This window comes from Diabrotica virgifera, chromosome 9 (genome assembly GCF_917563875.1).
Source record: "Diabrotica virgifera virgifera chromosome 9, PGI_DIABVI_V3a".
Lineage (NCBI taxonomy): Eukaryota > Metazoa > Arthropoda > Insecta > Coleoptera > Chrysomelidae > Diabrotica > Diabrotica virgifera.
Window position 1 is genome coordinate 144,356,444 of NC_065451.1, and position 21,915 is coordinate 144,378,358.

General features: G+C 38.3%; 1 long non-coding RNA gene across 1 annotated transcript; it reads left to right on the forward strand.

Moving 5' to 3' along the window:
* The first annotated feature begins 12,865 nt into the window (after positions 1-12,865).
* On the forward strand, positions 12,866-20,927 carry LOC126892067 (uncharacterized). Its single transcript, XR_007700663.1, has 2 exons — positions 12,866-17,913; positions 20,072-20,927. It is a non-coding gene; the product is annotated as an uncharacterized LOC126892067 (long non-coding RNA).
* Positions 20,928-21,915: the final 988 nt, after the last annotated feature.

The following is a 21,915-nucleotide window of genomic DNA, read 5'->3' on the forward strand; positions in this document are numbered from 1 at the left end:
TTTGTTGAAAATGTATTATTGTTCAAGCTTATTATTAAATTTATTTTAGGTAAGTTTTAGAGAAAACATTTTTGATCACTTTTTTTAAACAATTTTTTAGTTGGTAATTTTCGGTTTTTGTATTAGGTACATTTTTGTTATCTTTCTTAATTTTTGTCAAAAAGGAATAGTTTCATTCATAGTTTCATAGTTTCATTTCTAAAATAAAATTATTGAGTAAATTTTAAAAAATACATCAAATGCTTTAAAAAATCACCTATAAAATTGTAAAAAATCTTTTCAAACTTGAGTAATACCGTTTTAAAGTGCTGGTAATTCTGTAAACTACGTTTTTACTTAAAACTTACGTAAAAGTTTTCAAAAATTGCATTTTTGCGTCATATCATTTGAATTAATTTTTTGGCATTTTTTTGAATGAAACATTGTTTAGTAAGATGTATGAATGGTAAGTTGTGCAAATTTGAGAGCTTTATAAGAAAAATTTTATTAGTTACACATCTTTAAATAATGTTTAAACAAAATTTAAACAAAACATACATTTTATTTCTTTTTATTATAACCATAAGATAGCTTAATTGTTCTTCTTTCCAATTAAGCTATCCTTTCTTGTTTCTTCTCTTTATTTCCTTCTTTCTTGTCCAATTTGTAAAATTTTATTTGATCCATTAATTAGAGAAATACACTGAAATGACTCAGCCGTGCACTTCGCTAGTTTACAGTGCGCCAATGTTTGTGAAAAGGGTGACTTTAGCGTTATAAATAAAAAATTATAGAAGCTACAGATTTAATTTTATAAAAATTTTAATCTTATATTTAGGTTTTTTTCAATAGTCTGAATTTTTCAATAGTCAAGTCAGTTTTTTTCTAAAATTTATATTTTCGGGGTTATTTAAAGAAACATCTAATTTCGCAGTTCATTTGTTTAATAAAAAATAAAGTGCCCACTTCTAGAGTAGAACTTTTTAATATGTTGTTTATTAAACATTTCTTAGGGCCATCGGTATATAATTCGCAAATATTTTAAGGCTATCCCTACTTTTTCTGTCTTTACATGGCAAATTACGTGTAGTAAAATTGTCACTGGTATGGATATGTAAACTTTACTTGACAATTTCATCATTAACTGTAAAGATGGCTTTTGAATGTTCTTGGATAACTTTTACTAGTATAATTAATTGCCTTAATTGTCAATTCAGTTAATTAATATGATTATTTCATATTTCCGACCAATAGAAAGCTACAGAAATACAAATTAATTGATCATTTTTGATAATATCCCATCGTCAATATATTACGTCAGATGCCCTTCGTTGCTGTGAAAAAATACATTTAGTGACATTAATGACAATTACTGTTTTAAAACTTATAAAAGTGATGACTTTCAATCGTCAAATATTTATAACAACTGTGTGTTTAATTGTACTAATTTGTACTTACATAAATAAATTACAATAAAATTTTGGTTTTAAACAGTTTTATTCATGAAATAATCGCAGCAAATTGCAGCTCGATCTCTGAAATTATTATCGAATTGTTTCCCTCGTGCCACTTGACGTAATTTCACTCCCCTTCGGGTCGTGAAATTAATACTGTCAAAGTGTCACTCGGGAAAAATTCGATAATTTCAGAGCTCTTGTGCAATTACTACTGATAATTTTTTCACTACCTATGTATTCAGTAATAATTTATCTACTGTACAACAAAAGTTAATAATCAATCGAGAAAAGAGGAAAGTGATTTTTTAATAATATATTGTTAATATAAAACGCTTACAAGTTTGAACATCTGTAACAACACAATACTTGGATCACTGAATATATCCTGGTGTATTCTCTGCTTTGGATCTTCCATAAATAATATACAATAATTTTTAAATAACTTTTTATTAAGTTCACGTCTTAAATCAATTAATTATCAAACACATTATCAATATTATTTAATCAACAACTGAAAATATTCCCAATGCCAGGTCAAATATTTAAAATTGTCACTGTCTGACTGACAATATGTTGGCAATATTCTATTTACTACTGACAAAGATTTGAAAAATATTACCACGGACATTGTGTTCATTTTTTTTTTCAAATACTGAAAAAAAAACAATAAATATTTTTGAAAAATTTAAACGCAAAACGAAAGACTAAATTATTACCGAGGGCCGAAAGTCTCTTACAATAAATAAAAAGTTTATTTTGAATGAGATATTTTGAAATTAAAAGTCACACTAAATTATCTTTTAATTTTTTAGCCCTGTAACTTATTAAAATAAACATTATAGAAGTTCTCAGGGACTTTCGGCCCTCGCTAATAACGTAATCTCTTATTCTGAGTTTAAAATTTTCAAAAATACTTATTAGTTTTCTCAGAATTCGAAAAAAAAATGAATTCCATTTGAGTAGCATTTCAGCAGAAACTACGTACCCATCCCCTTAATGAAATTAAAAAACATCTATATTGTTTGATTTTTTCCGAAGGGAAAATCTATATGCATTTGTATTAAATATTTTGTATTTGTATTAAATGAGGCGCTCAGAGCAACAGTGGCACAGTCCACAAATTGAGCATTTTTAGATACATCAATAAAAGCAGAAAAATTGGATATATGGTTCAACAGTGGTCTACACAATCTAGCTCTATATTTGGCAAGATGGCACTACATAATGTATTGTTGCCTTGACAAATACTAAAAATACGAATGAAACAGTGGCCTAACCCTCAATTGTGTGGCTCAGACCCATCAAACAAGTGTTCATCTTATCAGAATCAGAATAATACGCATAATTCATAAGAATGACTATTTTTAATTTTATAAAGTAATATTTAATAATAATAACTTTAACCCCGTCCTTGACTGAGTGGTAAGAGCGCCTACTTTTGGATCGAAAAATCCGAATGGTTGTGAGTTCGAATCTCACCAGGGTCAGAAATGATTCATTTATTATAAATTAATAAATGAAAATAGTTTCTGTTCTTGTGGGATCGGTACTCACCGGAGGGACCGCAGACGTTCGGATACAGTTAGCGTCTCTTTGCAAAGACAATGACGTCAACTTTGCAAAGTAACAAGACACACCCTCAACACACACACACTACACATTACACTAGGTACCTAACTGTTAAAAATTACCGTACCTACCGTGCCAATGGCCATTAGTTGTCGAGGCATTAACCTTTTGTAAATAAAAAAAAAACAATAATTTAATTTGTCATATTAATTTCCTATTTGGTAGCAAAATTTGTGGCTTATTACAAACTAAAATAGTAAATTAGTAATACAAAGTATTAATTTGTATTAATTATATCAATTAAAATACATAATTCTTTTGCGATTCAATTTTTAAATCTTTTTTCTGTCGGTATCTTACTGTGTACAGGTAATGCTAAGAATTACCATAATCTGTTCTCGGGAGTCTTAGTACACAAGATTAATGACGATGAACGACCCAAAAATACGAAAAATGTGCATTGCCAGGTAATAATAAAAATGTTTACAATCTAATAGTACTTTGAGGAATACGCAAAAACGTTGCCAAACTTCAGGGCTTCTTATAATCGGTAGCTCAATGTGGGCTTCCTAACGCTGCTGAACTTCTACAGAGTATATACTTTTTTTCGCAGCGCAAACTGGTGGTAGATACCTTGAACTACGAGTGTATGTTTTGATAATAATTCCAGGCATAAGCAGCCCGGGCTTCGTATTGTTAATCATGATTTCAGAGCTACCTATGGTACATTTCTAAAATTTGTCCGAATATATATGAAGCCCAAGCGTATTTACATGTTCTGAGCTTGGTTAAAATATCGAGAGATGGTGTAAAGTACGTTTTTTGGGGAAATAACATTAAAGAATTACGAAGCCCGAATCCGGGCTTCGTAAGGAGGTGTCGGGCTTCGTATGACCGGTGCGATATAGCGTTTTTGGCTTCCTAAAGTCGGAATCCATATATATATATATATATATATATATATATATATATATATATATATATATATATATATATATATATATATATAATATATACAGGGTGTAACGAAAATACAGGTCATAAATTAAATCACATATTCTGAGACCAAAAATAGTTCGAATGAACCTAATTTACCTTAGTACAAATATGCACATAAAAAAAGTTAGAGCCCTGTGAAGTTACAAAATAAAAATCGATTTTTTCGAATATATCGAAAACTATTAGAGATTTTTTATTGAAAATGGACATGTGGGATTCTTATGGCAGGAACATCGTAAAAAAGAATTATAGTGAAATTTGTGCACCCCATAAAAATTTTATGGGGGTTTTGTTCCCTTAAACCCCCCCAAACTTTTGTGTACGTTCCAATTAAATTATTATTGTGGTACCAATAGTTCAATTCAATATTTCTATAACTTTTTTGCCTCTTAGTATTTTTTCGATAAGGCAGTTTTTATCGAGTTGCGGCTTCTTTTTTAATATGTTTACATAAAAATTTTATGGGGGTTTTGTTCCTTTAAACTTTTACTGCGGTACCATTAGTTAAACATAGTGTTTTTAAAACTTTTTTGCCTCTTTGTATTTTTTCGAGAAGGCACTTTTTAACAAGATATTACCTCTTTTTTAATATGGTTCAAAATATACCTAAAAATGTAAATCATAAATAAATTTTCATATTATTACTAAGTCTCCATAATCGTACTTAGCCATATACAAATATGTGGTGGATTTGACAAATATTCAAAATATCTCGATAAAAACTAACTTTTGGAAAAAGTACTAAGAGACAAAAAAGTTTTTAAAATATTGTGTTTAGCTAACGGTACTACAATAATAATTAAATTGGAACGCACACAAAAGTTTGGGGGGGTATAAAGGAACAAAACCCCCATAAAATTTTTATGGGGTGTCCAAATTTCAGTATAATTTTTTCTTAAGATACTACTACCATAAGAATGCCACATGTCTATTTTCAATAAAAGATCTCTAATAGTTTTTGATATATTGGAAAAAATCGATTTTTATTTTGTAACTTCAAAGGGCTGTAACTTTTTTTATGTACACATTTGTACTAAGGTAAGTTAGGTTTAATCGAACTATTTTGGGTCCCAGAATATGTGATTAAATTTATGACCTGTATTTTTGTTACACCCTGTATATATTTTATTTTTATTTGTAAATTACTTGTTCTATTTTTATTATTAATGGGTAAACAATATTTATTGGTATATTTGTAGTTTTAATTTATGTATTATTTCTTTTTGTCCTTTTTATCCAATTTTGAACATAGGCTTCTGTTTATAATCATAAAACAATTCTTAGTCTAAAATAGATAAATAAAACATGTCGTATTTTTTTAAAATTTATTTAAATAATAATCAACATTAATCAGTAAATTTCATCCCCTTCTGGACATAGGCCTCCCTAAGTTTGTCTAGTGTTCGCTACAGCGTCCTCTTGTGTTGTGTAGGCCCATCTAGTCGATGGCTGTGTTTGTAGTTTCTCAGCATTCGTCGTGTTTACCATCTTGCGTTCTAGCTAAGTGCCCTGCCCAGTTTAATCAGTAAATTGCGTTCCCTTTGTTGTGGTGTTGGTCTACCTAGTCGATGGTCGTGCTAGTGTTTTCAAGCATTCGTAGTATTCACAATCTTGAGTTCTGGATAAGTGCCCTGCCCAGTTTAATCGATAAATTGCGTTCCCTGCTGGACATAGGCCTCCCTAAGTTTGACTAGTGTTCGCTACAGCATCCTCTTGTGTTGTGTAGGCCCATCTAGTCGATGGTTGTGTTTGTAGTTTCTCAGCATTCGTCGTGTTTACCATCTTGCGTTCTAGCTAAGTGCCCTGCCCAGTTTAATCAGTAAATTGCGTTCCCTTTGTTGTGGTGTAGGTCTACCTAGTCGATGGTCGTGCTAGTGTTTTCAAGCATTCGTAGTATTCACAATCTTGAGTTCTGGATAAGTGCCCTGCCCAGTTTAATCGATAAATTGCGTTCCCTGCTGGACATAGGCCTCCCTAAGTTTGACTAGTGTTCGCTACAGCATCGTCTTGTGTTGTGTAGGCCCATCTAGTCGATGGTTGTGTTTGTAGTTTCTCAGCATTCGTCGTGTTTACCATCTTGCGTTCTAGCTAAGTGCCCTGCCCAGTTTAATCAGTAAATTGCGTTCCCTTTGTTGTGGTGTAGGTCTACCTAGTCGATGGTCGTGCTAGTGTTTTCAAGCATTCGTAGTATTCACAATCTTGAGTTCTGGATAAGTGCCCTGCCCAGTTTAATCGATAAATTGCGTTCCCTGCTGGACATAGGCCTCCCTAAGTTTGACTAGTGTTCGCTACAGCATCCTCTTGTGTTGTGTAGGCCCATCTAGTCAATGGTTGTGTTTGTAGTTTCTCAGCATTCGTCGTGTTTACCATCTTGCGTTCTAGCTAAGTGCCCTGCCCAGTTTAATCAGTAAATTGCGTTCCCTTTGTTGTGGTGTAGGTCTACCTAGTCGATGGTCATGCTAGTGTTTTCAAGCATTCGTAGTATTCACAATCTTGAGTTCTGGATAAGTGCCCTGCCCAGTTTAATCGATAAATTGCGTTCCCTGCTGGACATAGGCCTCCCTAAGTTTGACTAGTGTTCGCTACAACATCCTCTTGTGTTGTGTAGGCCCATCTAGTTGATGGTTGTGTTTGTAGTTTCTCAGCATTCGTCGTGTTTACCATCTTGCGTTCTAGCTAAGTGCCCTGCCCAGTTTAATCAGTAAATTGCGTTCCCTTTGTTGTGGTGTAGGTCTACCTAGTCGATGGTCGTGCTAGTGTTTTCAAGCATTCGTAGTATTCACAATCTTGAGTTCTAGATAAGTGCCCTGCCCAGTTTAATCGATAAATTGCGTTCCCTGCTGGACATAGGCCTCCCTAAGTTTGACTAGTGTTCGCTACAACATCCTCTTGTGTTGTGTAGGCCCATCTAGTTGATGGTTGTGTTTGTAGTTTCTCAGCATTCGTCGTGTTTACCATCTTGCGTTCTAGCTAAGTGCCCTGCCCAGTTTAATCAGTAAATTGCGTTCCCTTTGTTGTGGTGTAGGTCTACCTAGTCGATGGTCGTGCTAGTGTTTTCAAGCATTCGTAGTATTCACAATCTTGAGTTCTAGATAAGTGCCCTGCCCAGTTTAATCGATAAATTGCGTTCCCTGCTGGACATAGGCCTCCCTAAGTTTGACTAGTGTTCGCTACAACATCCTCTTGTGTTGTGTAGGCCCATCTAGTCGATGGTTGTGTTTGTAGTTTCTCAGCATTCGTCGTGTTTACCATCTTGCGTTCTAGCTAAGTGCCCTGCCCAGTTTAATCAGTAAATTGCGTTCCCTTTGTTGTGGTGTTGGTCTACCTAGTCGATGGTCGTGCTAGTGTTTTCAAGCATTCGTAGTATTCACAATCTTGAGTTCTGGATAAGTGCCCTGCCCAGTTTAATCGATAAATTGCGTTCCCTGCTGGACATAGGCCTCCCTAAGTTTGACTAGTGTTCGCTACAGCATCCTCTTGTGTTGTGTAGGCCCATCTAGTCGATGGTTGTGTTTGTAGTTTCTCAGCATTCGTCGTGTTTACCATCTTGCGTTCTAGCTAAGTGCCCTGCCCAGTTTAATCAGTAAATTGCGTTCCCTTTGTTGTGGTGTAGGTCTACCTAGTCGATGGTCGTGCTAGTGTTTTCAAGCATTCGTAGTATTCACAATCTTGAGTTCTGGATAAGTGCCCTGCCCAGTTTAATCGATAAATTGCGTTCCCTGCTGGACATAGGCCTCCCTAAGTTTGACTAGTGTTCGCTACAGCATCGTCTTGTGTTGTGTAGGCCCATCTAGTCGATGGTTGTGTTTGTAGTTTCTCAGCATTCGTCGTGTTTACCATCTTGCGTTCTAGCTAAGTGCCCTGCCCAGTTTAATCAGTAAATTGCGTTCCCTTTGTTGTGGTGTAGGTCTACCTAGTCGATGGTCGTGCTAGTGTTTTCAAGCATTCGTAGTATTCACAATCTTGAGTTCTGGATAAGTGCCCTGCCCAGTTTAATCGATAAATTGCGTTCCCTGCTGGACATAGGCCTCCCTAAGTTTGACTAGTGTTCGCTACAGCATCCTCTTGTGTTGTGTAGGCCCATCTAGTCAATGGTTGTGTTTGTAGTTTCTCAGCATTCGTCGTGTTTACCATCTTGCGTTCTAGCTAAGTGCCCTGCCCAGTTTAATCAGTAAATTGCGTTCCCTTTGTTGTGGTGTAGGTCTACCTAGTCGATGGTCATGCTAGTGTTTTCAAGCATTCGTAGTATTCACAATCTTGAGTTCTGGATAAGTGCCCTGCCCAGTTTAATCGATAAATTGCGTTCCCTGCTGGACATAGGCCTCCCTAAGTTTGACTAGTGTTCGCTACAACATCCTCTTGTGTTGTGTAGGCCCATCTAGTTGATGGTTGTGTTTGTAGTTTCTCAGCATTCGTCGTGTTTACCATCTTGCGTTCTAGCTAAGTGCCCTGCCCAGTTTAATCAGTAAATTGCGTTCCCTTTGTTGTGGTGTAGGTCTACCTAGTCGATGGTCGTGCTAGTGTTTTCAAGCATTCGTAGTATTCACAATCTTGAGTTCTAGATAAGTGCCCTGCCCAGTTTAATCGATAAATTGCGTTCCCTGCTGGACATAGGCCTCCCTAAGTTTGACTAGTGTTCGCTACAACATCCTCTTGTGTTGTGTAGGCCCATCTAGTTGATGGTTGTGTTTGTAGTTTCTCAGCATTCGTCGTGTTTACCATCTTGCGTTCTAGCTAAGTGCCCTGCCCAGTTTAATCAGTAAATTGCGTTCCCTTTGTTGTGGTGTAGGTCTACCTAGTCGATGGTCGTGCTAGTGTTTTCAAGCATTCGTAGTATTCACAATCTTGAGTTCTAGATAAGTGCCCTGCCCAGTTTAATCGATAAATTGCGTTCCCTGCTGGACATAGGCCTCCCTAAGTTTGACTAGTGTTCGCTACAACATCCTCTTGTGTTGTGTAGGCCCATCTAGTCGATGGTTGTGTTTGTAGTTTCTCAGCATTCGTCGTGTTTACCATCTTGCGTTCTAGCTAAGTGCCCTGCCCAGTTTAATCAGTAAATTGCGTTCCCTTTGTTGTGGTGTAGGTCTACCTAGTCGATGGTCATGCTAGTGTTTTCAAGCATTCGTAGTATTCACAATCTTGAGTTCTGGATAAGTGCCCTGCCCAGTTTAATCGATAAATTGCGTTCCCTGCTGGACATAGGCCTCCCTAAGTTTGACTAGTGTTCGCTACAACATCCTCTTGTGTTGTGTAGGCCCATCTAGTTGATGGTTGTGTTTGTAGTTTCTCAGCATTCGTCGTGTTTACCATCTTGCGTTCTAGCTAAGTGCCCTGCCCAGTTTAATCAGTAAATTGCGTTCCCTTTGTTGTGGTGTAGGTCTACCTAGTCGATGGTCGTGCTAGTGTTTTCAAGCATTCGTAGTATTCACAATCTTGAGTTCTAGATAAGTGCCCTGCCCAGTTTAATCGATAAATTGCGTTCCCTGCTGGACATAGGCCTCCCTAAGTTTGACTAGTGTTCGCTACAGCGTCCTCTTGTGTTGTGTAGGCCCATCTAGTCGATGGTTGTGTTTGTAGTTTCTCAGCATTCGTCGTGTTTACCATCTTGCGTTCTAGCTAAGTGCCCTGCCCAGTTTAATCAGTAAATTGCGTTCCCTTTGTTGTGGTGTAGGTCTACCTAGTCGATGGTCGTGCTAGTGTTTTCAAGCATGCGTAGTATTCACAATCTTGAGTTCTAGATAAGTGCCCTGCCCAGTTTAATCGATAAATTGCGTTCCCTGCTGGACATAGGCCTCCCTAAGTTTGACTAGTGTTCGCTACAGCGTCCTCTTGTGTTGTGTAGGCCCATCTAGTCGATGGTTGTGTTTGTAGTTTCTCAGCATTCGTCGTGTTTACCATCTTGCGTTCTAGCTAAGTGCCCTGCCCAGTTTAATCAGTAAATTGCGTTCCCTTTGTTGTGGTGTAGGTCTACCTAGTCGATGGTCGTGCTAGTGTTTTCAAGCATTCGTAGTATTCACAATCTTGAGTTCTAGATAAGTGCCCTGCCCAGTTTAATCGATAAATTGCGTTCCCTGCTGGACATAGGCCTCCCTAAGTTTGACTAGTGTTCGCTACAGCATCCTCTTGTGTTGTGTAGGCCCATCTAGTCGATGGTTGTGTTTGTAGTTTCTCAGCATTCGTCGTGTTTACCATCTTGCGTTCTAGCTAAGTGCCCTGCCCAGTTTAATCAGTAAATTGCGTTCCCTTTGTTGTGGTGTAGGTCTACCTAGTCGATGGTCGTGCTAGTGTTTTCAAGCATTCGTAGTATTCAAAATCTTGAGTTCTGGATAAGTGCCCTGCCCAGTTTAATCGATAAATTGCGTTCCCTGCTGGACATAGGCCTCCCTAAGTTTGACTAGTGTTCGCTACAGCATCCTCTTGTGTTGTGTAGGCCCATCTAATCGATGGTTGTGTTTGTAGTTTCTCAGCATTCGTCGTGTTTACCATCTTGCGTTCTAGCTAAGTGCCCTGCCCAGTTTAATCAGTAAATTGCGTTCCCTTTGTTGTGGTGTAGGTCTACCTGGTCGATGGTCGTGCTAGTGTTTTCAAGCATTCGTAGTATTCACAATCTTGAGTTCTGGATAAGTGCCCTGCCCAGTTTAATCGATAAATTGCGTTCCCTGCTGGACATAGGCCTCCCTAAGTTTGACTAGTGTTCGCTACAGCATCCTCTTGTGTTGTGTAGGCCCATCTAATCGATGGTTGTGTTTGTAGTTTCTCAGCATTCGTCGTGTTTACCATCTTGCGTTCTAGCTAAGTGCCCTGCCCAGTTTAATCAGTAAATTGCGTTCCCTTTGTTGTGGTGTAGGTCTACCTGGTCGATGGTCGTGCTAGTGTTTTCAAGCATTCGTAGTATTCACAATCTTGAGTTCTGGATAAGTGCCCTGCCCAGTTTAATCGATAAATTGCGTTCCCTGCTGGACATAGGCCTCCCTAAGTTTGACTAGTGTTCGCTACAGCATCCTCTTGTGTTGTGTAGGCCCATCTAGTCGATGGTTGTGTTTGTAGTTTCTCAGCATTCGCCGTGTTTACCATCTTGCGTTCTAGCTAAGTGCCCTGCCCAGTTTAATCAGTAAATTGCGTTCCCTTTGTTGTGGTGTAGGTCTACCTAGTCGATGGTCGTGCTAGTGTTTTCAAGCATTCGTAGTATTCACAATCTTGAGTTCTGGATAAGTGCCCTGCCCAGTTTAATCGATAAATTGCGTTCCCTGCTGGACATAGGCCTCCCTAAGTTTGACTAGTGTTCGCTACAGCATCCTCTTGTGTTGTGTAGGCCCATCTAATCGATGGTTGTGTTTGTAGTTTCTCAGCATTCGTCGTGTTTACCATCTTGCGTTCTAGCTAAGTGCCCTGCCCAGTTTAATCAGTAAATTGCGTTCCCTTTGTTGTGGTGTAGGTCTACCTGGTCGATGGTCGTGCTAGTGTTTTCAAGCATTCGTAGTATTCACAATCTTGAGTTCTGGATAAGTGCCCTGCCCAGTTTAATCGATAAATTGCGTTCCCTGCTGGACATAGGCCTCCCTAAGTTTGACTAGTGTTCGCTACAGCATCCTCTTGTGTTGTGTAGGCCCATCTAGTCGATGGTTGTGTTTGTAGTTTCTCAGCATTCGTCGTATTTACCATCTTGCGTTCTAGCTAAGTGCCCTGCCCAGTTTAATCAGTAAATTGCGTTCCCTTACTCTGTTGTGGTGTAGGTCTACCTAGTCGATGGTCGTGCTAGTGTTTTCAAGCATTCGTAGTATTCACAATCGTGAGTTCTGGATAAGTGCCCTGCCCAGTTTAATCGATAAATTGCGTTCCCTGCTGGACATAGGCCTCCCTAAGTTTGACTAGTGTTCGCTACAGCATCCTCTTGTGTTGTGTAGGCCCATCTAGTCGATGGTTGTGTTTGTAGTTTCTCAGCATTCGTCGTGTTTACCATCTTGCGTTCTAGCTAAGTGCCCTGCCCAGTTTAATCAGTAAATTGCGTTCCCTTACTCTGTTGTGGTGTAGGTCTACCTAGTCGATGGTCGTGCTAGTGTTTTCAAGCATTCGTAGTATTCACAATCTTGAGTTCTGGATAAGTGCCCTGCCCAGTTTAATCGATAAATTGCGTTCCCTGCTGGACATAGGCCTCCCTAAGTTTGTCTAGTGTTCGCTACAGTGGAGTAACTCTTTTGTTGTGTAGGTCTATCTAGTCGATGGTCGTGCTAGGGTTTTTAGTTTCTAAGCATTGGTCGTGTTTACCATCTTGCGTTCTAGCTATGTGCCCTGTCCAGTTCCTCTGAAACGTAGTAGATGTTTTTGAAGATTCTTTGAACTCATGATCTTTGTGGGTGTGTGTTATATAGTCGCGAAGGCTTACAATAATAGTAAAGTACAGAAGACTACATAGGATGTGTCCAATTTGTATAAAGTTGGAAGACTAGTAATTGTTACACTATTAAAAGGTATAAATTTTAAGAAAAACGACATACGAAACTACTAAAGGACTTAAACGAAAAACTATTCTTCACTTTCAGACAATAAAACCCAAAAGAAATACGGATTACACATGAAGAACATGTAGTACTCTTAAAACGATTAAAATTTTAGAAAATAAACTTAAAGAAAACGGATTAACGTTAAAGAAAATTAAAAGAAAAACGTAATACTATTAAAACGATCAAAAATTTCGGAAAAAAGATTTATCATGTTAATACAAATTACACAAAATTTCTTCTATAATTTCATAATCAAACAATAAAGTACAAAAACATAATAAAGTAAAATATCTAATTAACTAATTACACTTACTGTAAATTGAAGTATTCAAAACCACTCGTTTTTGTCGTTCGTTTGTAGCGTTTGAAAAAACTCCAACATTAATTTAAAATCCCAATTCCCAAAAAAATGTCTATTTTCCAATTTATTTTGTGAGTTTGTATATCATTAGAGTATTTTAAAGCCGTCCCTGTATACAGTATTTAGGTATTGCACAATGGTATGCAATAGTAAGAAGTGCTGACGTTTTGATGCGTAAAAGAACCTTCTAGAATAAAGTTCCGAGTTTTGTCAAGTCAGCGCCCCTAAGGTTCAAAATCGCTTGGTACCTATGTGGTACTTTTCCCCGATCTGTGGCTTCAGACCGAAGCGCAGATCAGTCCGGTTTGATTTCTTCAAGCGTGAAGATCGCTTGCCGACTCACCCCAAAAGGGCGTGGTGCCTTTTGTTACCCGCCGGTAAAGGGTATAGTATGTCGTTCTGGAAGATCTAGTGTGAGGGCACGATGTTTTTTTTACCCCGTAGTGAAGTTGGGTGCTCTTACACTGTGTTTGAGTTGTGACGCAGTACTATACGCCGGCGTGGTATGAAGTCCCTGTATCTTGTCCAAGTTCCTGTTTAAATGAAGTCTTCCGAGTCCCGATTGATGTCCTGATGTAGACATTTTGAGTTCCAGTCCCGTGATGTTTATCCAGTTGATTGCCCCGAAATAAAAAGGAAGCCATGAAGCCCACCTCAGGTCGATGACCCTGCTTGTTTGTAGATGAACCCCCTTTCCGTGTAGTTTGTGACGTGTGATAAAGGATTTTGTTTAAATATGGTATGATATATTTTTTTAAATTTTGCAAGGATCCCAAATGGATAAATATTTTTGTTGGTAAAGAGTTTTGAAAAATAATAGTTGTTTGTGCTTTCATGATGCAACTTGTAAATTAAAATGACAGTGACTTTGACCTTTGACAGCTGCGTCAAAATTTTGTTTTGACATACACTGTCCAACAAGTTCTTTTGTCATTCTTTTGTTATGTTAAATTGAAGATTTTTTTTTGTAATGTAAAAGATTTGTAGATATTTTGTCCTGTAAAATCATTTCCTGTTAAAAGTTTTTTTGTTTGTTTAAAAAAAAACCACCGTAAAGTTTTAAATAAATGTTTGTGAAAGTGTATCTATCATCTCATTTCTGTAGCCTTTGGAAAAATTTTAACAGAAAACTAATGCAACTGTATGAAAGTTTTAGTTCAGGAGAAAAGAAAGAATATGGCATAGAAGCCAATAATAAGGAAAGATGTTGTCCCAATGTAACCCCAAAGAGGAATCAATGATGATTGTCCCCCCGATTGGTACCCGTAAGTAAGAAAGTATCCAGTAAGTACCCATAGGTGAAATAGAGGATTTATTTCAAACGGCGTCCCTTTTTGTTAAATAGTAGAAAGATCCTCTAGTCAGAGTAAGTACCCTTATGTATTTAGTTATGGTAGTGTAGTCATCTTAACACCCCTTCACCCTCCCTAACGAATCTACGACCTAGCTCCCGCACAACAAATGAGCTGCCGTCCCGCAACGAGGCTTTATGTGTCTGCTTCTTCTTCTTTAGCCCCATTCTTACCCCCCAGTATCTCTATAGATAGTCTTTCCTTGTTCCCATATGAGCAGACATGTAAAACGCATCAAATTGCGCCCAACGTGTGGGGCTCTAAACGCTTCAAATGTCGCCCAACGTGTGAGGCCGATTCATTTTTCTGCCTCCTTCAGTATCCAGTAGTTGTCTTGTCCAGTTGAACGCTTCAAATGGCCCCGGCAACGTGGGGCCTGTACTTTTTTTTGGCCTCCCTCAGACCCCATTTGCATGTTCCCACTACCATGTCCTTTTAGCCTCCTTTCGGTCTCATTTGTACTACAACTGTTAGGCAGTGCCCGTCTTGGGTAGCCGATCTCAGTTTGTGGTGCAGGTGTTTCCGATAACATGGAAGCTCGACTCGTGTCATGTTTTGTATGCCCATTGTTACAAGTCTAGCTTGTAGACATGTTCAACTAGTAGTTAGCCTATCTACTAGTCCCCAATGTCTTTAGCCACCCCCCCACTTAGTGTTACGCTTGTAATACTTGTAACGTACACCCTGAAGTTTGACCTGAGTAGATATCGCCCCAGTCTTCCCATGTAGTTTAGCCCAGATTCCTCTTGTCTTGCCCCCCCGAAACTGTTTCATGTCTTTTAGTGCCCCCGAAACTGTTTCAGTCTGTTAGTCCCCATGAAAGAGCCCATTTTTGTAGTTTTTGTTGCAAAAGTTAATAATTTTTCCAAAGAGGTGTAAGTAAGTACACATTTTGTTGTGATGTTGATTTGGTCGTGCTGTTGATTGTATGGGCATGTACCATTTCATACGTCATAGTGTATTTAACTTGTAACCCCATATGTATACTGGTATTGTATGTATCGTAGAACAGAATTGTATGTTATTTTAGCGTACTAACTGTATTGTATTGATATTGTACCCATGATGAAAGCATTGATTTGAATTTTTTTGAAAATATTGATGAAATATATAGACAAACAGTTGAATAAAAAAGTAACGTAAATTTTTTTTGAAAATTTTGATTAAAAGTAACGTTAAATATTTTGAATATTGAATCCAATTATGAAGTATAACAGTATGTTGTATTTTTTGCATGTATTCCTATAGATCAACAGTTTTTTTACAGAATAATCGTTTTTTGTGATTTATTGATTTGGTCATTTGATTAGATGTGTGATGTTGTTGGTATGGTCCGTGTATGAGCTTAGCCCCGTATAGTCTGTGTGAGAGTAGTCCCTTGTTTTTCCAGCGAAGCCTATCTCTGTTGGTGTATGTCATGCCACAGGTTAGTTGGAGAAGTCATCCCATTGAGAAGTCATCCCCTTGAGAAGTGGCCCCGTGAAGAAGTGAAGAGGGAAACCGTGGAGAGGCCCCCCACTTCTGTGTTTTTTTCAAGCAGCCAGGAGAAAAGCTGTCACTTTTAGATTTGAAGATAGCGTTCTCTGTCGACACTGTTTGAGAATAACTGTCTTGAAGTGTAGAAGTTAGCCCCTGAAAAAGCCCCCCCCTTGTCTGTGTTGCCCCTTGTTTTTTTTTTGACTAATCTATCTTTGTAGGTGTCAAAAGGATGCCAGAGGTTAGTTAAAAAGAGCCCGTGAAGTAGTAGTTGAAGTCTTCCCCCCAGTGAAGTAGTTGAAGTCCCCCCGTGAATGAAGTATGTCTTTTTGTATCTGACATGTCACAAGTGTAATACTCGTGATGAAGGAAGTGTTGTTCAGCTATCTGTGAACACTTTCATTAGTAGTCGGAGCAAGAAATGTCTTATCCCGTGTGAGCTCATATAGGAACCAAATTTCAATATTGTTTGTGTTTGTAAGCCCCTGAGTATATCTAGAAGTCAAAAAGTATGTTGTTGTCTGTTTGTTTGTCTATCCCTGTTTTGTCTGGAAGTTTTAGAGCCCATTGTCTGTTGTCCCGTGTTGTCTATTAGCCCGTGTTGTCTATTAGCCTGTGTTGTCTATTAGCCCGTGTTGTCTATTAGCCCGTGTTGTCTATTAGCCCGTGTTGTCTATTAGCCCGTGTTGTCTGTTAGCCCGTGTCCGTGCTGGAGTTTGATTTTTTTTGGCGAATAGTTAGTTGACCTCTCTTCTCTTTGTTGATTGAAAGTAGGCCAAGAGCAGAAGCTGTGACAAGGCTGGTGAGGTTAGGATCTGGCCGCGTTGAGTACAGGTGAAGCTTGCTTTCGGTCGATAAATGGAAGCGGTTGTTCGTCAGAACTGTCATACTTTCCAATGTCCCTTTGGTCTTCCCCTTGCGTGTTGCTTTCATCCCCTGTTTTGAAAAAGTAGCCCCCCGTTTTGAAAAATAAAGTCCACCCCCAGTCTTGAGAAATGAAATGCCCCCAGTTTTGAAAAGTAAGTCTATCCCCAGTTTTGAAAAGTAAAGCCCAACCCCCCTGTCTTGAAAAATGAAGTCTATCCCCTGTTTCGAAAAGTGAAGTGTAGCCCTGTTTTGAAAATGAAGTCTTTCCCCAGCTTGTGATTTGAAAATGAGAGAGTTGTCTAGTGAACGTTCATGAAAGGTTCTTATGTCCTGGATTGGACTGTTGATTGAAAACGTAATGATGTAGTGTTCTCTATATCATATGTTGCGTTCATTTCCCTTAGTCTTGTTTAAAAAGTTTGATATCCTGTTTGAACCCAGTATACTAGTCTTTTTGGTCTTTTGTTGTTGTCACACATACCCCCTCCCCCTTGTTAGTCTTGTTTTGATTTTAGCCCTTGTTGTTGTCATATACCCCTTTGTCTAGCCCTGTCTTGTTTGAATGAGTTGTTGAAGTAAGTTGTTGGTGAGATTTTGTCTCACTGAGGTGTTTAGACTGGATTGTCTAAATCCTCGTTTTGCAGAACCGTTGCCGAAATGTCCCGTGAAACTCGCTAGGTGTTAGCAGAGTTTGGGCAGATGTTTATCTGTCAAACATCAACTTTTTAGTTTTTGTGAACCGCTCGCGGTTAGGCAACGAGGTGACAAGGCTGTGTCTGCCCTGGTATGTCACTTGTGTTACTGCTGTGGATGTCAGCGAGGTCCACACAGGGCACAAGTTTAGTTTCTTTCCCAAGGCACAGAAACTCTTGTCACCTACAGTTCTTTGTAGAGTCAAGAAACATTTAAGTCTACTCGACTTTAAAGAGTCTGGCGATTGATGGCACGCTAGCCCAATCCCTAACGACTTTTTTGTTTTGTTTAATCCCCACTAGCCATTATCTAAATATTTTGATATTGTTGTCCTGTCACACCTAAGATGTCCATGTTGGATTTTTTTCTGTTTGTTATCGAAAACTGGATAATCTTATCCAGGTTTCTCTTTTGCGCGGAGGCTTTGTAGCGTTTGAAAAAACTCCAACATTAATTTAAAATCCCAATTCCCAAAAAAATGTCTATTTTCCAATTTATTTTGTGAGTTTGTATATCATTAGAGTATTTTAAAGCCGTCCCTGTATACAGTATTTAGGTATTGCACAATGGTATGCAATAGTAAGAAGTGCTGACGTTTTGATGCGTAAAAGAACCTTCTAGAATAAAGTTCCGAGTTTTGTCAAGTCAGCGCCCCTAAGGTTCAAAATCGCTTGGTACCTATGTGGTACTTTTCCCCGATCTGTGGCTTCAGACCGAAGCGCAGATCAGTCCGGTTTGATTTCTTCAAGCGTGAAGATCGCTTGCCGACTCACCCCAAAAGGGCGTGGTGCCTTTTGTTACCCGCCGGTAAAGGGTATAGTATGTCGTTCTGGAAGATCTAGTGTGAGGGCACGATGTTTTTTTTACCCCGTAGTGAAGTTGGGTGCTCTTACACTGTGTTTGAGTTGTGACGCAGTACTATACGCCGGCGTGGTATGAAGTCCCTGTATCTTGTCCAAGTTCCTGTTTAAATGAAGTCTTCCGAGTCCCGATTGATGTCCTGATGTAGACATTTTGAGTTCCAGTCCCGTGATGTTTATCCAGTTGATTGCCCCGAAATAAAAAGGAAGCCATGAAGCCCACCTCAGGTCGATGACCCTGCTTGTTTGTAGATGAACCCCCTTTCCGTGTAGTTTGTGACGTGTGATAAAGGATTTTGTTTAAATATGGTATGATATATTTTTTTAAATTTTGCAAGGATCCCAAATGGATAAATATTTTTGTTGGTAAAGAGTTTTGAAAAATAATAGTTGTTTGTGCTTTCATGATGCAACTTGTAAATTAAAATGACAGTGACTTTGACCTTTGACAGCTGCGTCAAAATTTTGTTTTGACATACACTGTCCAACAAGTTCTTTTGTCATTCTTTTGTTATGTTAAATTGAAGATTTTTTTTTGTAATGTAAAAGATTTGTAGATATTTTGTCCTGTAAAATCATTTCCTGTTAAAAGTTTTTTTGTTTGTTTAAAAAAAAACCACCGTAAAGTTTTAAATAAATGTTTGTGAAAGTGTATCTATCATCTCATTTCTGTAGCCTTTGGAAAAATTTTAACAGAAAACTAATGCAACTGTATGAAAGTTTTAGTTCAGGAGAAAAGAAAGAATATGGCATAGAAGCCAATAATAAGGAAAGATGTTGTCCCAATGTAACCCCAAAGAGGAATCAATGATGATTGTCCCCCCGATTGGTACCCGTAAGTAAGAAAGTATCCAGTAAGTACCCATAGGTGAAATAGAGGATTTATTTCAAACGGCGTCCCTTTTTGTTAAATAGTAGAAAGATCCTCTAGTCAGAGTAAGTACCCTTATGTATTTAGTTATGGTAGTGTAGTCATCTTAACACCCCTTCACCCTCCCTAACGAATCTACGACCTAGCTCCCGCACAACAAATGAGCTGCCGTCCCGCAACGAGGCTTTATGTGTCTGCTTCTTCTTCTTTAGCCCCATTCTTACCCCCCAGTATCTCTATAGATAGTCTTTCCTTGTTCCCATATGAGCAGACATGTAAAACGCATCAAATCAACGTGGGGCCCGAACCCACGACCCTGAGATTAAGAGTCTCATGCTCTTTAGTGGAGTTTAGGCAGATGCCTATCTGCTGAGCCTAGAGCTCAAATGATTTTTTTTAGTTTTTGAGAACCGCTCGCGGTTAGGCAACGAGGTGACAAGGCTGTGTCTGCCCTGGTATGTCACTTGTGTTACTGCTGTGGATGTCAGCGAGGTCCACACAGGGCACAAGTTTAGTTTCTTTCCCAAGGCACAGAAACTCTTGTCACCTACAGTTCTTTGTAGAGTCAAGAAACATTTAAGTCTACTCGACTTTAAAGAGTCTGGCGATTGATGGCACGCTAGCCCAATCCCTAACGACTTTTTTGTTTTGTTTAATCCCCACTAGCCATTATCTAAATATTTTGATATTGTTGTCCTGTCACACCTAAGATGTCCATGTTGGATTTTTTTCTGTTTGTTATCGAAAACTGGATAATCTTATCCAGGTTTCTCTTTTGCGCGGAGGCTTTGTAACGTTTGAAAAAACTCCAACATTAATTTAATATCCCAATTCCCAAAAAGAATGTCTATTTTTTTAATTTATTTTGTGAAGTTCAATATCATTATAGATCCCAAGCCGACCCTGTATACAGCCATGAAGTATTGCAGCAACATTTCAATGTGTTACAAGATTCCTGTTTATTTGAGACGCAAAAACAGAATTTGTAAGAAGTGTTGACAAAAGTACAGTTCTAATGCGTAGATGAACTTTCTAGAACAAATCTTGAACTGAAAGTTGAGTTCTTGTCAACTAAGCATCCCTAAGGATCAAAATCGCTCGGTACTTCCGTCGTATTTTCCCCGATCTGTGGCTTCAGACCGAAGCGCAGATCAGTCCGGTTTGATTTCTTCAAGCGTGAAGATCGCTTGCCGACTCACCCCAAAAGGGCGTGGTGCCTTTTGTTACCCGCCGGTAAAGGGTATAGTATGTCGTTCTGGAAGATCTAGTGTGAGGGCACGATGTTTTTTTTTTACCCCGTAGTGAAGTTGGGTGCTCTTACACTGTGTTTGAGTTGTGACGCAGTACTATACGCCGGCGTGGTATGAAGTCCCTGTATCTTGTCCAAGTTCCTGTTTAAATGAAGTCTTCCGAGTCCCGATTGATGTCCTGATGTAGACATTTTGAGTTCCAGTCCCGTGATGTTTATCCAGTTGATTGCCCCGAAATAAAAAGGAAGCCATGAAGCCCACCTCAGGTCGATGACCCTGTTTGTTTGTAGATGAACCCCCTTTCCGTGTAGTTTGTGACGTGTGATAAAGGATTTTGTTTAAATATGGTATGATATATTTTTTTAAATTTTGCAAGGATCCCAAATGGATAAATATTTTTGTTGGTAAAGAGTTTTGAAAAATAATAGTTGTTTGTGCTTTCATGATGCAACTTGTAAATTAAAATGACAGTGACTTTGACCTTTGACAGCTGCGTCAAAATTTTGTTTTGACATACACTGTCCAACAAGTTCTTTTGTCATTCTTTTGTTATGTTAAATTGAAGATTTTTTTTGTAATGTAAAAGATTTGTAGATATTTTGTCCTGTAAAATCATTTCCTGTTAAAAGTTTTTTTGTTTGTTTAAAAAAAAAACCACCGTAAAGTTTTAAATAAATGTTTGTGAAAGTGTATCTATCATCTCATTTCTGTAGCCTTTGGAAAAATTTTAACAGAAAACTAATGCAACTGTATGAAAGTTTTAGTTCAGGAGAAAAGAAAGAATATGGCATAGAAGCCAGTAAAAGAAAAGATGTTGCCCAGTCTAACCCCAAAGAGGAATCAATGATGAATGTCCCCCCATTTGGTACCCCGTAAGTGAGAGAAAATGTCTTAGTAAGTACCCAAATACAAACCAGAGGATTTGTTTCAAACGGCGTCCCTTTTTGTTAAATAGTAGAAAGATCCTCTAGTCAGAGTAAGTACCCTTATGTATTTAGTTATGGTAGTGTAGTCATCTTAACACCCCTTCACCCTCCCTAACGAATCTACGACCTAGCTCCCGCACAACAAATGAGCTGCCGTCCCGCAACGAGGCTTTATGTGTCTGCTTCTTCTTCTTTAGCCCCATTCTTACCCCCCAGTATCTCTATAGATAGTCTTTCCTTGTTCCCATATGAGCAGACATCATAAACGCTTCACGTTGAATGATGATAAAGCACGGTGGGACTTTATTTACACTGTTTTCTTACACCACTTATTTGTTTCAGAGAGATGGAAGGTAACTAAAATTAACTACCACAGCGGTGTACCCTGAATTTTTATTTTACTCATTTTTAGCATCACTAAGGCAATTTTTGAGGCAAAGGCTACCGGTCCATCTTATAAACCGGCCTATCGGGGTTGTCTTCGGACAAGCGGAGGCGGCCCCGATAACCGCACAGTATGTTGGCCGATATAAAAACCACCGGCTCTTCATAGTTCAGGAAGAGCCGGAGGTCCATATATGGGCCTACAAAATTAGTAAGTATATTTATTCTTGATTTTAAATTAAGACTAATGTCTGTCTTTTTGTTTCAGCTTAAATCAAACATTTAGAATTAATTTTTTAAATTTTTTAAATTATTATTTTTTAAATTAAAATAAATAAATTGTGATACGCTACTGTGTATGTTTTTCTCA